The sequence below is a fragment of the Silene latifolia genome, chromosome 8 (assembly GCF_048544455.1).
Source record: "Silene latifolia isolate original U9 population chromosome 8, ASM4854445v1, whole genome shotgun sequence".
NCBI lineage: Eukaryota > Viridiplantae > Streptophyta > Magnoliopsida > Caryophyllales > Caryophyllaceae > Silene > Silene latifolia.
This window is the reverse complement of record NC_133533.1, coordinates 88,484,563-88,502,251: the sequence shown is the minus strand read 5'-3', so window position 1 is coordinate 88,502,251 and position 17,689 is coordinate 88,484,563. Positions and strand designations below refer to the sequence as shown.

At 37.6% G+C, this 17,689-nt stretch overlaps 1 long non-coding RNA gene across 1 annotated transcript; it reads right to left on the bottom strand.

The window, feature by feature from the left end:
- Positions 1-634: 634 nt before the first annotated feature.
- Positions 635-9,553, bottom strand: LOC141597059 (uncharacterized). Its single transcript, XR_012522677.1, has 5 exons — positions 9,108-9,553; positions 8,902-9,010; positions 2,922-7,153; positions 2,716-2,824; positions 635-962 (listed from the first exon to the last, which is right to left on the bottom strand). It is a non-coding gene; the product is annotated as an uncharacterized LOC141597059 (long non-coding RNA).
- Positions 9,554-17,689: the final 8,136 nt, after the last annotated feature.

Genomic DNA, 17,689 nt, shown 5'->3' with positions numbered 1-17,689 from the left:
TTTCTCGACATTCTCAATCATGTGAAGAATGTGTGGGCTAACCGGTTGGCCCTTTTGGAGTTTCGCATCAAAGAAGCGACAGGTATGCTCATAAGTAATGATTCTCGGTGCTTTTGAGAACTTGTTAGTGAGCGTGGTGAAAATCTTGTTTGCACCTTGGGCAATGAAGCGTCTCTGCAAATTGGTTTCCATTGCAAAGATGAGTACGTTCTTTATCGCACCCGCTTCCATGACGAAATCACTATAAGCAAGTGACTCGTTAACTCCTGCATTGGGGCCTGGGTTTACAGGTATTGGCTCAGTTAAGTACCCGAGCTTACCGTCAGCAATGGCAGCATTCCGTAGTGCTGCCTCCCAGTCCGCAATGTTGGGCCCGTCATTTTTCAGATGTGTGAACTGATTCATTTGGTCCATAAAAACTTTAAGCCAGGACTCGCGTCCAAGTGTGGCACTAGGCATTTGGATTTCGTTATTTCCAGCCATTTGTTGTAACAGTATTATCAAAATAAACGTATTCTACACTGCGAAAAGAAGAATAAAAATAATAAGCATATGCATCGTTTTGATTTTAAGTCTTAATGCAAAACTGTTATTGTGACACCCTTAAATCTAGCCTTAATTATATACGTAAATTCTACAGAAAAACTGGTAGGATATGTTTGTAAATGGTTCAACTAGTCCAAAACCTGCAATTTTAAAAAATTTTCTAACTAAACCATTCACAACCAATTCCAACTCAAGAAGAGTGTCATAACCCTGCAACAGCTGATAAACTAACTTACATATATAACTAAAGACGCGGAAATATAAGGATACAAACCAAAAATAGAAAGGGAGACATATGTCCCTTTAAATTATATACAAACCAAAAGTGTAAAAGGTTTACTAATAAAATAGCCAAAACTAGGTCCAAGGTTCCTTGCTCACTAGCCGTCTGTGACCCCCAACAAAGCATCAACAACCTGTCAATCGCATTTTATACAAACACGAAAGCCACAATTCAGTGGGGAGTAACTTCGAGTCCTCCCAGCCACGAATCGTCAAAATTAATGTAACATGTAATGTAACATGTAAACAATTTGATAAACCATTTACTTATCATGTATTCTAACAAATGACCCCTAAACTGACCCAACTAACTATCATGTGAATCATATAACAAATTGTAATCCAAACTCTATCAACTATAGCCGGCTTGCATCTCACCTTCTATGATTCATAGAATCATCAAACAAGAAAGGGCAATATATCAAAGACAGCATAAGTTCTTAGTACGGTCAATAGTCACTTTGTAACTCAAGTCTATACCACGAGGTAGGGAAGGTAATCGAACCGGTATCTTGGCTCGGCGGTTACTATTAAGAAAACATGGCCAAGAGACAACACAACCCTAGCCTAAAAATCTGGAGACCTAGACATGCGGATACACACCACCGCACCCAAGACTCACAACTTTTTTTAAAACAAAGTGAAGTGAGTACCCTAAGGACACCACCGAAGGGTCGGCTAGTACTTAAGCTGACCCCATACTATCAAAATAAGTACCTGAGGTCATGCCCCAACTTGGATAAACATCCACTAGTCAGGAACACAAAGGCTATCAAGCAGTGAACATATACTCGTCAAAGACTATAAAGACCTATCTATGATGAAGGCCGAAATACTCACCTAGGACCTAGTCACAGCTAGTCCCAGCTTGAATATTTTAGCCCACACCACCCAAGACTCACCACATAAGTCAAGTAAGACACCCACTTAACCTTAAGAGGGCAAAAAGTCCTACTTACCAACATAAATTCTAACATTCTATCATGTGAAAGCTATATAAATGTCTATTTACAGCATACAATCCCAACAGTTCCTCAATAAGAATTCAATACTAACTTCCAGTTCTAGCAATTTTAACAATATTAAAGGCTTTAGGGAAATCTAGGGCCATTACTACAAAATAAGAAGCTATTTAAATTCAACCAACTACACATGTGAAATAGAGATATAATAAATGGCCTAAAACAAGAAAAAGGCCGATTATCTAATTCATTCAACCGAATTTTTACCCGCAACCCCAGCCCTGCGACAGGGTACGGGTCAAATTGCGGTCGACCAATCACTCAATTAATCGACATCGCATCGATCAAAGGGACTAAGGCTCGGTTTTGCAGACAATCAACAAAACATTACAATTATCACTATAAAATTCATTTTGAGCCTATTAATTACAATTTCATTTCGTAAACTATCCTAACATGTGATAATTGTCAATATAACATAATTTTTCTACCATTAGCATAACTTTTAGCTACTATTAGGATTCCCTTCACAAGTTTAACCATGTGTACTCATTCTAATTATATCCTTGATGAACCTAAATTGACGGACAAAGCATGGAAACCCGCGAAACAAGCAACGGACCGACCCGGGCCAACCATGGGCTGGCCGTGGGCTGCACGCCTGCCCGCCGCCTCGCTGCCCGTCACCCTATTCCTCATTTTTTTTTCCGTTTTTTCTTCACTTTAACTCGTTTTAACATCATCTAATCATTAATTAATCGTTCCATTACTAATATTCTAACTTAAATTAACCAAAAGGCACAAATTAAGCATGCTTGCAACCATATTTTAACATGTGAAAAGTTTACTTAAACCAAAAATCACAAAACATCCAAAACAACAAAGATTGTGACGATCTTTCGTCGAGTAACTCGAAATATGTTACCTTAAGCTAGAAAAAGAGCAATTAACACCTTGAAAACCCAAACCCTAACGACACTAGCCGCTATCCTCTACAATATACGAGTCCCAGAACTCGTCTTCCAATCCTTCACCTAAATAAACAATTAAAACACAATAATAAGCATATAAAACCGAATTTCCGAAAATTGGTCTTAAAATAACTTAATGAAAATTGAAATTAGAACATACTAAGTTGTAGATCGTGGCGAGGGGATTCCGGAAAGGTAAATTATGCGAAAAACGGACTAGTAACGAAGAAATTGTGACGATTTTGAGCTAGAAATGATGAAAAATGGTGTTTTTGAGTTATTGTTGAAGATGATGGAGAAAATCAGAAAAAATGAAGGGGGAAGGGGCTGGTCACGCAGGGAAGGGAAGAGGAAAGGAGAAAAGGAGGTGCGGGATTTTTAGTCGGGATTTTTACGAGTCGGTTTTGACTCGTTTCAATAATAATTAAATCCGTAAGTCAAATGCAAATTCCGTCAAGACCAAAGTCTTTAAACACAAGATTACAATAAAATTGAGTATTCATACGACCCACTTCCAAATTCGTTTACCCAACGTTCAAACGAATTGTCATTTTCCCCCCGATACGCCCTTATTTCGAAATAAAAGATTTTACACGGTTTAAACTATTTTTAAACATTTCAAAACTATCAAAATAAATACTTTTCTTCAAAATATAATAAAATTATATTTCTTTGAATTATTTTTACTTTAAATACATTATTGTCAAATTTTACTTGATTAATTATTTATTTTCGAAATATATTAACGGTCCGAAATTTACGGGGCGTTACAATAACCCCTCCTTTCAAAAAGTTTCGCCCTCGAAACTTAGAAGGAGAAATTATAGTTATAAGAAAATATAGGTATCTTTTCAATGAAACGGTGATACTCTTGTTGATCAGACAAGAACATCCATATTCATATCAAGATATAAAAATATTTCTACACCAGTAAATGAGAAAATCCATTATTGGGACGTCTCCAACAACGAGATTTAACATTCACTAATGTTAAAACCATTGAAAATCATAAAAGCCTTTTCAACCTTTTAGTTTAAAATTCTATAGTAAGAATACTATCTTTACTAAATATGATTATACAAGGCTTAGAAACTCGGAACAAAAGTAAGAAAAAGGAATACCTTACGGAAATAAATCAAAATTTCATTTTCAAATCCTTAAAAATAGGTTAGGTTTGCAGAAGTGACATAAACTTTCAAGAATGAATCGAAACTGGTAGCTTGAAATATTTAGAAATTCCCCGAAGTGAAAAGTAACTTAGACCTCATAGGAGCAGGTATGCTAAAAGGATTCAAGCTTAACTAATCAAAAAAAGCTATGATGAATTTTATGGGGTAAGAATTGAAGTCATAATTACAAGGATGTCAAAGATAGAGTTTCATAGGTTACCAACATCAAACTTACGAGAGGAGTATGATGATGTAAGGAAGAGAGATATGAGCGGTAACGCTCATGATCAAGGAAGAAGGGAGATTAGACACCAAGGAAACGCCAGACACTCATATCTCCAATAACAACATCACTCCCAAGAGTCTCCTCAATCGCTTATGTTACTTCTTCCTAACATATTCCCTGGAACAAGATATTTCACTATAAGTGTGATCTCAACGCTCCAAATTCTCAAACATCCCGAAACGACTTTCACAAGCCTAAGGTCAAGACTTCCAACAAAGCTGTATTTGTATCCCACTAGTGTCAACTATGGGTTCCTCAAAAAGTAAACCTTCAATCAAGAGTCCCAATACCATGCTCTAAACTCCAAGAGAAGGTTCCTCAAAAATTCCACAAGGTTCTCATTTCAAAACAAGGTAGTAACATACCAACCTCAAATTTTGAAAAATCAATAGGATCTCAAGTTTCTCTATCCTTTTACTTATTAAGGATTCTCAAAAGCAGAACTACACCCAGCTCCAACATTGTCTCATCATCTCAAGCACTCAATGCGACCTCAAGGTCTATAAAACTATAGGATTAACAAATTCTTCTCAACACTAAGTCTCTCTAAACTCAAGAACTCTCAAGAGTCAACTAGAATGCCAAATCACATCACCAAACCATTCTGGTCATCAACATCCCCAAGGAGTATTCTTTCAAATTTGATATCCTAAACTTACTTACCATCAAATTCTCAAGGTACAAGGTCATAATTGTAACAACACTTTATCACCTCAGAGTTTCTAAAACCATAAATTGAAATTAGGTTCCTTAGCCTAACAATTGGTGTCATCCATACCATTACCCTTTCTAGTTACCAAAACAAGTGCTAAGACTTCCCAACAATGTAGCTTACTCTCACTCTCATAACATACTTCAAGTAGTAATCAATATCACCCTCTAAAACCAACAAATAATCCCACATTTAACATTTCCCACATGATAACATATACACTATCAAACCCTCATATCCAAAATGATTATGGAAGCCCAACCCAAACTCGGCTACTTAGTCAAACCTATATCCTCAAATCACATCTTACAAACTCTGTAAACATGGTCAACAGGGTACCAACTATACTAAGGAGGTAAGGAGTGATAACGGAATAGAGTAACAGTAAAACATTTCTGAAGGGTGCATGCATCTGACAAGTTAGGAAACTAAGGAGTCAGACCGTAAAGACAACGGTTGACAAAAATAAGAGGTATTCGAGTTAAGAAGATATCTCGGGAAAGAAGAAGATACGTAAAATTTAGCATAAAGACAAGGTTCAACGATCGTTAAAGAGAAGGAAAGGAGAATAGAAGCGGCACAATGAAAGGGTTACCGCTTACTAAACACTCATCAAAGCTTATGATCGATATGATAAGGTTACTTCACTAAGGTGCTCAACAAAGCCCTAAATGTCTACTACATCGTAGGACTAACAAGGATTCCACAATGGTAAGTATTCCTCAACTCAATTGATTCTAAGAGCCAAAATCAATTCACCACACAAATTCATTTGTTACCATCCATGTCCCAAAGTATCTCCTTTACAATTCTCGTCATTGAACTTCACTTACTATGTCATCTCCAAGTACCCTGGCTTGTTTACTCCATCATCTCACCACTTAATACTTCTAGTTTCCGATACCATAAATTGGAATCACATCCTTGAACTCACGAACTATATCGAACAACATTCCACCAAAATTCCCAAATTCAGATATGTTTTATAAGGTCAACAAGGGCTACTCTATACTAGATTTGGTCAACGTAAAAGGTTTAACAAACTAACTAATTCCGAAGTACAATACCAATCCATTAATCAACATCAATGTCCTATTGTATTCCTTTCAAGGCCCACAAGGATTAGGGCTAACTATCATACCTTTAATTCTCCACAAGAAATATCGAGACTCTCAAATGGAGTAGCTTAGGTTCATTCCATCCTATGTTCTAAGTTAGTACCCATACTGAATCATCTATAACAAACAAGCTCTCTATAGACATAAATCCCAAGGTATTTTCTCAACTCACTAAACTCTCACATTAAGCACAACTAACAAGATTAACCAAAGGATCCCAAGTTATATTCTCCTATACCACTCAAACCTTAACCAATCAATTTCTCAACTCGTTCACGCCCTCCAAAGTTACATTCTCTCAAAACTGGGTTCTCTTGGACAAGGGAACTATCCTGCGGTATAAAAGGAACGTGTCCACATGGACTTTATTATAAGAAGAAGACGAACCTAAGATGAAACGGGAGAAAGAATTGAAAGGTAGTTACCTAGGCGAGATAAGAGGAATTTGAAAGACGAATGACCAACGAAAATGGAAGATTAAGGTAAGATACACTGAATACGAAAAGAAATATCAAGAAAGTGGAAGCATTCTACATTTGGCATAACCAACCTTTAGTGGCACCAAAACTAATAACTAACAATCAACAAACCTAACAATTAGCAATCACAAACAGACTACCACATAAAATCTTAATTCTACCCATCCTACCCTTCTCTCAAGTTTATTATTTTAAGGTCAAGTGATTTCTAAGTGGGGTGCACAAACGTGCATCGGGAGCAATAGGCTCTGATACCAACTGTGACACCCTTAAATCTAGCCTTAATTATATACGTAAATTCTGAGTAAAATCGGTAGGATATGTTTGTAAATGGTTCAACTAGTCCAAAACCCGCAATTTTAAAAAATTTTCTAACTAAACCATTCACAACCAATTCCAACTCAAGAAGAGTGTCATAACCCCGCAATGTGGTGATAAACTAACTTACATATATAACTAAAGACGCGGAAATATAAGGATACAAACCAAAAATAGAAAGGGAGACATATGTCCCTTCAAATTATATACAAACCAAAAGTGTAAAAGGTTTACTAATAAAATAGCCAAAACTAGGTCCAAGGTTCCTTGCTCACTAGCCGTCTGTGACCCCCAACAAAGCATCAACAACCTGTCAATCGCATTTTATACAAACACGAAAGCCACAATTCAGTGGGGAGTAACTTCGAGTCCTCCCAGCCACGAATCGTCAAAATTAATGTAACATGTAATGTAACATGTAAACAATTTGATAAACCATTTACTTATCATGTATTCTAACAAATGACCCCTAAACTGACCCAACTAACTATCATGTGAATCATATAACAAATTGTAATCCAAACTCTATCAACCATAGCCGGCTTGCATCTCACCTTCTATGATTCATAGAATCATCAAACAAGAAAGGGCAATATATCAAAGACAGCATAAGTTCTTAGTACGGTCAATAGTCACTTTGTAACTCAAGTCTATACCACGAGGTAGGGAAGGTAATCGAACCGGTATCATGGCTCGGCCGGTTACTATTAAGAAAACATGGCCAAGAGACAACACAACCCTAGCCTAAAATCTGCGCAGACCTAGACATGCGGATACACACCACCGCACCCAAGACTCACAACTTTTTTTTAAAACAAAGTGAAGTGAGTACCCTAAGGACACCACCGAAGGGTCGGCTAGTACTTAAGCTGACCCCATACTATCAAAATAAGTACCTGAGGTCATGCCCCAACTTGGATAAACATCCACTAGTCAGGAACACAAAGGCTATCAAGCAGTGAACATATACTCGTCAAAGACTATAAAGACCTATCTATGATGAAGGCCGAAATACTCACCTAGGACCTAGTCACAGCTAGTCCCAGCTTGAATATTTTAGCCCACACCACCCAAGACTCACCACATAAGTCAAGTAAGACACCCACTTAACCTTAAGAGGGCAAAAAGTCCTACTTACCAACATAAATTCTAACATTCTATCATGTGAAAGCTATATAAATGTCTATTTACAGCATACAATCCCAACAGTTCCTCAATAAGAATTCAATACTAACTTCCAGTTCTAGCAATTTTAACAATATTAAAGGCTTTAGGGAAATCTAGGGCCATTACTACAAAATAAGAAGCTATTTAAATTCAACCAACTACACATGTGAAATAGAGATATAATAAATGGCCTAAAACAAGAAAAAGGCCGATTATCTAATTCATTCAACCGAATTTTTACCCGCAACCCCAGCCCTGCGACAGGTACGGGTCAAATTGCGGCTGACCAATCACTCAATTAACTGACATCGCATCAGTCAAAGGGACTAAGGCTCGAGTTTTCAAGACAATCAACAAAACATTACAATTATCACTATAAAATTCATTTTGAGCCTATTAATTACAATTTCATTTCGTAAACTATCCTAACATGTGATAATTGTCAATATAACATAATTTTTCTACCATTAGCATAACTTTTAGCTACTATTAGGATTCCCTTCACAAGTTTAACCATGTGTACTCATTCTAGTTATATCCTTGATGAACCTAAATTGACGGACAAAGCATGGAAACCCGCGAAACAAGCAACGGACCGACCCGGGCCAACCATGGGCTAGCCGTGGGCCGCCACTTTCCGCCCCTTGCCCGTCACCCTATTCCTCATTTTTTTTCCGTTTTTCTTCACTTTAACTCGTTTTAACATCATCTAATCATTAATTAATCGTTCCATTACTAATATTCTAACTTAAATTAACCAAAAGGCACAAATTAAGCATGCTTGCAACCATATTTTAACATGTGAAAAGTTTACTTAAACCAAAAATCACAAAACATCCAAAACAACAAAGATTGTGACGATCTTTCGTCGAGTAACTCGAAATATGTTACCTTAAGCTAGAAAAAGAGCAATTAACACCTTGAAAACCCAAACCCTAACGACACTAGCCGCTATCCTCTACAATATACGAGTCCCCGAACTCGTCTTCCAATCCTTCACCTAAATAAACAATTAAAACACAATAATAAGCATATAAAACCGAATTTCCGAAAATTGGTCTTAGAATAACTTAATGAAAATTGAAATTAGAACATACTAAGTTGTAGATCGTGGCGAGGGGATTCCGGAAAGGTAAATTATGCGAAAAACGGACTAGTAACGAAGAAATTGTGACGATTTTGAGCTAGAAATGATGAAAAATGGTGTTTTTGAGTTATTGTTGAAGATGATGGAGAAAATCAGAAAAAATGAAGGGGGAAGGGGCTGGTCACGCAGGGAAGGGAAGAGGAAAGGAGAAAAGGAGGTGCGGGATTTTTAGTCGGGATTTTTACGAGTCGGTTTTGACTCGTTTCAATAATAATTAAATCCGTAAGTCAAATGCAAATTCCGTCAAGACCAAAGTCTTTAAACACAAGATTACAATAAAATTGAGTATTCATACGACCCACTTCCAAATTCGTTTACCCAACGTTCAAACGAATTGTCATTTTCCCCCCGATACGCCCTTATTTCGAAATAAAAGATTTTACACGGTTTAAACTATTTTTAAACATTTCAAAACTATCAAAATAAATACTTTTCTTCAAAATATAATAAAATTATATTTCTTTGAATTATTTTTACTTTAAATACATTATTGTCAAATTTTACTTGATTAATTAATTATTTTCGAAATATATTAACGGTCCGAAATTTACGGGGCGTTACAGTTATAAGCGAAGACTCGTGCATTTATACAGTTGACCTCCCTCAAGAATTATATAAATGATCCCAAGACTCAATTATCGGTAAATTGATAAGCCAACCTTTTGGCTAATTCTACTGCTAGAATTCTTGGTCGATAAATTTCTGTAAATTCTATCTTTAGTCCATCATAATCACGAGAAAATCTTCGGACTATAATGTTGAGATAAACTAAGTCAACACAAACTACTTACCCAACGTAGAAGGGGTCATATTATGCCTACCGACGAAGAAGGGATTCATAGTTGTTTGCCCTTATAAAGACTAATCTCAATTTCCATTTTAGAGGAAGATCCCATCAACTTTATTTTAATTCATTTTAAGTGAACTAATATCCAGCATGCGTGAATGAATAAACTAAGGTGATGGCTTAAACTGAGTGACATCTGTATGTCTATGAAAACTAACATACAATCTCTATGAGTCAATTTTCATGCATTTTAGTAGGTGGTTTGGTTTAGGCGGAATATCATGTGAATGAAAAGTAATGAGAACGGTAAAACGTAAAACAAAATAAAGTCCTAGTGTGGCCTATCTACCAAAATGAACATTAAATACAATTTTGGAATCCATCCTTGGACCCGAGAAGCTTGTCTTGATGTTCCATCTTGGTCCATGTAGCGGGAGTGAGCTCCAATCTCCATCTTTAGTCTTCTTTGAAAAATACAATAAATAAATTTACATAATAAACCTATTTACATTCTAATTTCAAAACCCAAAAACTAAAGAAAAATAAAGGAGATTCGAGATCTCAAAATTACATTAAAAATTATGTTTCCTTCATTACGAAAACTTAATTTAACTAAGGCCACACTAGGTATTACAAATTACAACCGTTTGCAAAAATACGTAAATTAAAACCATTCAACGATTCATTCAACTAAAAAAATGCATCAACTAAATAAATTAAACATTCATGACATAATTCCTTAATTATGTTGATTAATTTATCCAAACCACCTATTTAAATGATCAAATTAAGTGATAATTCCTCAATTACTCACATTAATTTCAATCTTAATTCATATTAAACTTGTAATATGAATTTAATCCAACTTTATTTTAAACTTCTTTAAAATAATTAGGTATCTAAAATTGTGAACTTCTTCACAAAATTAATCATACATTATTAATTTAATGTATAATCAAAATTGGCCAAAACAAACCAAACAAAAACCTTTTTTTTTTTTTTTCTTTTTGGGTCTCGGCAAAACAGTAAGAAAAAAACAGAAATATTTTTTTTTTTCATTTTTCAGCTCGGCTGAAATTAAAAACAGAAACCCAAAAAAAATTTCTTCCTCGGCAATTATGCAAAAACCGAAAGAAAAACAGCCTTTTTTTTTTTTTTTTTTTTTATTATTTACACGGCTGAAATTATAAAAAAAACGAAAACATCCCTAAAAAAAATAAGATGAAGAAATTGTTTATAGTTGCTATTAGAACAAGATTAGCATATAAATTAATGAAACATGATTAATCGTATATGCAAAAAAAAAACTATATAGCAAAAACAAATTTTAATATCATCAACATGACGATTTCCATTTACATTTTAACTTAATCTTCATTAAATCAAACATCTACCAATTCTTCATATAATCATTTTAACTGATTAAAACAACAATATGAAAAAATCAAAATGGAAATATAACATCAAAAACAAGAACAAAAACCGGCTGCAAAAAAATTTTCAATTCGGCAAAAAAATTTCAGCCTTTTTTTTTTTTTTCGATTCAACAACCTTTTGTTTAAATTCATTTTATGAAAATCATCAAAAAATAAAATCGTGGCCTTGGCTCTGATACCACTTGTGGGAATATCTGTATACTTCCCTTTAATTATAAGGATTATAACGAAATTATTATGATGAAAACAAGTCATAAAATAAATTGTATAAACAAAACAGTAGAGAATTAAGAAATAACCTTCGGTCCTAGCTAATATGGCCTATGAACAATATCGCAATGATATTCTCCTATCGGTTGCACCCAAGATGATATGAGATATGCCTTTGTTCTTTGCTAGAATCGATCCCCCAAATTAACTGATTAATTTTAGGTTTTTGTGTTTTTCTTTTGATGAGAGGAGGCTAGGTTCGAATTAGGTTAGAAATGAATCCCCTTTCTCACTTATATTACCCGAAAAATAAGAGAATAAAAGGGAGATAATTCTTCCTTCCTTTACTCGGTTTGACCGAGACCCCCAACCACCAAAATGAGGATATAATCTTCTTATTTTGGTTGTTGTTATATTGTATATAATTTGTATTATTTTTCAATTATCATATATATATATCGACATGTATTAATAAGTCCACTTATAGCAGCTTGCAGTCGATTTATCAGTACCAGTCCGTCAACATATATTATGACAATATAATATACATTAACTATAAATATCGCATATTTATAATTTGTTAATTAAATATAACTGGTTACATTTAATTACGAATTAACATCTTAATTCGTTTAAGCTAACATTATATACATTTATTAAATATAACATAGTATATTCAATTTACGAATTGACAGTTAATTCGTCTCAGCTAATATTATTTAATCGGCATTAAATAATCGTCTCATCAACACATTGACTAACTGTTTGTTCATATAAGGCATCAATGTGATTACATATCCATAATCACATATCCCAAACACATCCTTTAGGTGTGACTTTTAGGGACCAGTTGATCACCGCCATCAGTATGATAATAACGTCAAACTTTCTAGCAAGCCAACCGTTATTAGGTAATCGTTAATCAACTGATAAAATACGAAGTATACCCTTGTGAACCTTTAAGAGATTTATAAATGTTATCACACTAATTTGTGGAGGACACAAGCTCCAACAATTCCCACTATCAGCTTTTCTTTTCGCAGCAACAGTTCTCTCTGTAGCTTCCTTTGAGAGGTTTACCATCCTCTCAGGTTGACCAGCCCTCAGATGCACATCCTTAAGATCAGTGATGACTCAAGCTGGCAAATGGTTCATGATCTTTGCTGACAAACCCCTCTCAAAGCGAAGAGCCAACCCCCTCTGCCCTAGCTGCATGTCCTCAGCATAACGAGACAACTCAAGGAACCGGTGATAGTACTCTGTGACTGTCATATCATTAGTCATGGTGAAGGAATCAAACTCAGAGCTCAACTTGTGACGGATATGCTCCGGCATAAACTGCTCCCTCATAGCACTCTTCAGACCCGACCATGGTATATCTCCTAGACGTTCAGCCTGGTAGTAAGCTCTGGCGTCCTCCTTGATGTTCTGCCACCAAACAGCGGCCTTGCCCCTCAGGTAGTACACTACCTGCTCAACTATCACATCTTGCGGACACTTGACTACTTCCATGAAACTTTCTATCTCACGATGCCAATTCTCGAGCAACTTGGGCTCCCTGACGCCCTCATAGGTAGGTGGGTTAAAGCGGGCGATGATGATGCTAAGTTGGGTAGCATCTACAGGTTTCTCCCCCCCCCCCCTTTTCCCACGTTCTTAAGAGCCTCAAGAAGAGCCTCCTTCTCTTCAATCATACGAGCTATCTCATCGATCGTCATCCCGGATTCTTGAATTTGCACAGCGGTTCTCTTTGGCGGCATTTTGAGCTGATAAGAAACAAGGAAACGTAAGCACAAAAGCCTACGGCTCAAAATGCAGACGACCCTCTGCCAAAGAAGCACTCGGCCGAGTATAGAGTAATACTTGGTCGAGTAAAGACTACTCGGTCGAGTATCACTGATACTCGGTCGAGTAATCCACTCCAGTAGCTACTGTAAAAATCAACTGAATCATACTCGGTCGAGTATAAACCATACTCGATCGAGTATACCTATATACTCGGTCGATTAAACACTTCCAGAAGCTACTGTAACAGACTGCCAAAAAACACTCGGTCGAGGGCCTGGTTACTCGGCCGAGTACCCCCTACTCGGTCGAGTACCTGCCATGCTCCGCCGAGTCATGCCAAAAATGAGCTTCTGTTATACATAAACACATTCTATACATGCCTTTCTACCAAAATTTAAGCATATTACGTCATAAATCTGAAAGCCACATAGTAAACATGTAACATGCCAATACTTTTCATGCCAACACCGTTTCAACTGATTACACACATTAATTCCATCATGCCTTTCTATATACTTCACCATATCCTTCACATATTTTTACACATCCCGCCTTCTACCACATGTTCCAAGCATTCAATCTCTACACACCACACACATGTATCAAATAAACACATAACAGATTCCCCCCGGTGACTGGCTGGAGTTTGTGAGGGCCATAGTGCGACTTCAAGACGTCTCCCTAGTCTTTGTGGTAGCTCCAAACAACTCTCTCCGGGTTCATTTTATTTAGACTCCCTAAGTTCATTGGGTTCATTTGTTTTAAGTGCCGGAATCGTCGGATCTGATACCACTTTCTAACACCCCCTCATACCAAGGTACCTTACCAGGACTACCCCAGCATGAAAGGCTGTTACCATCTCGGTTGCCTGAGGTTAGTATATATCAAAAGCAACTGTCCCAAACACATTTATTAAAGTACTGTAAGTATAAAAGGATACAATGTTTCAAAAATCCGATAAATAAATCTCCAAATGTTAAAGACTACAAAAGAGAAGCTAAGACTCGCGATGGTGATACTAATCCAGTGTGACAACTCTCCCATGAACGCCCCCAAGCTCACCAAATGCATCACCTGTCACAATATGCTCACCATCCCCGAATGGATCACCACAGATTTTACAAAACAACAACGGGGTCAGTTAATCAAAATAAGACAAATATTAAAAGTAACCAACTGATCATCCGCCATCACCAGTCTCCCGATCTCACACAGTAACCGACTACAGACCGAGGTGTGTAGCCCTGCCAGACTACCCATTGTAACAGGTAGCCTACGCCGCCAGTGGGGGACCGCAGCCAATCCCCACCAAAATCCCGCTCATCAACGAGCGATAACCCTGTCCCTTAATGTGCACATTCCCTCCCGTGGCGGGTTCCACGGAGGGCGAACTAGGGTGTGAAGCCACTCCCGTAAGTGACTCCACCACAAACATCACAAGAACATCACAATCACCACACCACCACCGCACCAACGTTCCGACGATGATCAACAAACAACCAATATACACAATACAACAAAGCATCTTAAATCAATTAGCCAGAAACGGAGTAGGAAACCCTACCTTAGCACAACAGCAGAGAAGGGAATCAAGCAACTAGAACGGCTCCTCTACGAAGTTCTTGCCTAAACAGTAATCACATACACAATCACTAATTGCAAAACCCCAATTCCCCCAATTCATGATTAAAGACAAACCCTAGAAATAACCACCATCAAACATGGGAATAAAGACTTACCGACGAAGGATTAAGGGTTGAATGCGATTTCTATGATTGTCCACACACACAGAGGAGAGATTCGGAGTGATTAGAGCGTCGTACGATGTTTAGGTTTTGTAATTTGTGTTTAGAAACTGATTAACGAAGATATATAACGCTCTAATTACTCCCGAATCAAACCGTTGAAATATTACTCGCCAGATCGGATACTCGGTCGAGTATAGACTATACTCGGCTGAGTATCCTCTACTCGGTCGAGTATTCATCATACTCGGTCGAGTGTTCCTCGGCAGAAGCCAAACAGACTCCATGACATACCGAGTATGGCCTACTCGGTCGAGTACCAGCCTATAAAATCCGTAGTATTACAGTTTTCTCCCCTTGTCCTAGTGCAATCCTTGCATAAGGACCATTTGATATTTTGTTAAGTGCATGAATATGTGCTTCATCGGACCTCTTCTCCCACTTGATCGTGAGATCGAGAAAACATTCCGGGCAAGAAGAATATTAGCTCTTTCGGCAATTCGAGGATCTTCACCCATTGCTAACCCTTCAACCACCCAAATTTCCACAATTGAGAATCCAAACCAACTACCCTCTTCCTTTACCCTATCACCTCTTCACATTCCACATAACTCTCCACCACATAACTCCCCAATTAACTCACCACAAAAGTCACCAACACATTCACAACACTCCATTCACACCAACCACCCAGAATCTCTACGAAACAACCTAGTGAACGACGACATGGCGGACCAACCTATGAGATTTACAATAGACCGGATCCCAACCGTGCTTGTTTGACAATTGATTATGGAGCTCTTGCTCCCAACACCTTCGAGCTTCGACACCATATGATAAAGTACATGCAACAAGATGTCTACCATGGGATGAAAAGTGAGGATGCACACCAACATCGCACCGCATTCAAAAAGAAAGCGGGGTCTATCAAGCACAATGGGGTCACCGAAGAGCAAATATTCTTAGTGGTCTTCCCAATTACCTTGAAAGACAACGCTAAGAAGTGGTTGAACTCTCATGAGACGGGTACATTTGCCACTTGAGAGGCTTTATCCAAAGCTTTCATCAAGAAGTTCTACCCACCATCTAAGACCGCAATAATTCGCCATGAGATTCAAACCTTCAGACAAAGACCGATGAAAACTCTACGTGAAGCTTGGGAACGTTTTAGAGATATCCTCTCATCTTGTCCATACCATGGTATCCCAAAATGGATGGCCATCCAAACCTTTTTCCAAACTCTTGAACAAAGGTTTCGGGACATGACCGTGGCGGCATCCGGTGAAAATTTTGACAATATGAACAACGTTCAAATCACGGAAATGATTCAAAACATTTCTGAGATAGAGAGTAGTTATGCTAGAGATATGGACTACAAAAGTGAAGGACCATCTAAGATAGAGGTGGAGTACAAGGCAAAATTGGATGAATTAACAAAGAAATTTGAAGAGTTTAAAATGGAGAAGAAACATGGGGACTTAAAGCATGTCAATGAGGTTAGACCTAGCCATTATAAGGTCTATTATGTCCAAGAACCTAGGTATCCTCCTAGGCATTATCCTCCTCAAATGATTTGTGAATATTGCGGCTGTAACACCCCCATATACCAAGGAGCCTTGCCAAGGCCTTCCCTAGCATATAAGGGCGTTACTATCTCGGTTGCCCGAGGATAGTAATCATCAAAAGTCGATAAATAACAATTATAGTTTATTACAAGTGATCAAACAAAAATAAAGCTATATAAAAATACAACTCTAACTAGTGTCGACTATGTGAACTATACTTCTGTCGTGACTCGTGAAAAACTCGTCCTGCTAAGCACCCAACTATCATCCAAGACAACACCTGCTAAGACTAACTGCTCACCATAAGGGATCACGGCAGACACAACAGAAACAAACAAGAAGACAAACCACACAAGGTCAGTGACTGCATAAACACACCAACCACTGACATCTCAATACAGATACAACAACACACACAAGCCACATCTCCTCCAATCAATCACCATCATCTGACCGTCTACTAGACCAGCCCTGCCAGTGGGGGACCGCAGCCGTACCCACCAAATCCCCGCTCATCATACCGAACGATAAACCCATGTCCATTAATGTGCACATCCCTTCTGTGACGGGTTCCACAGAAGGCAAAACAAGGGCGTGAAGCCACTCCCGCAACTGACTCCACTCAGCCGAGGACGCACCCCGAGACAACCAATCACAATCAACTGTATCACAACAACGATAAACAAAACAGTACATCACCACCCAATTATCAAAATCCGACAACTACACTGATACTACAACAACCAAACCACATCAAAAGACACTCTAGACAACCAACAATACTGAGTAGGCGAACCTACCTCTAACCAACCGCAGCGATTCCACATCTGATCACATGATATCAACCAACCAAGCAATACACCAATACAAACAGTACAATTACCTATTACTATTACCACAACCCTAACTGAAAACACAACGACAATGATGATGATATACCTACGAATAGCATTCCGGCGTCAAGACCGCTACCCGACTCAAGCAACAAATCCCCAAGGCAC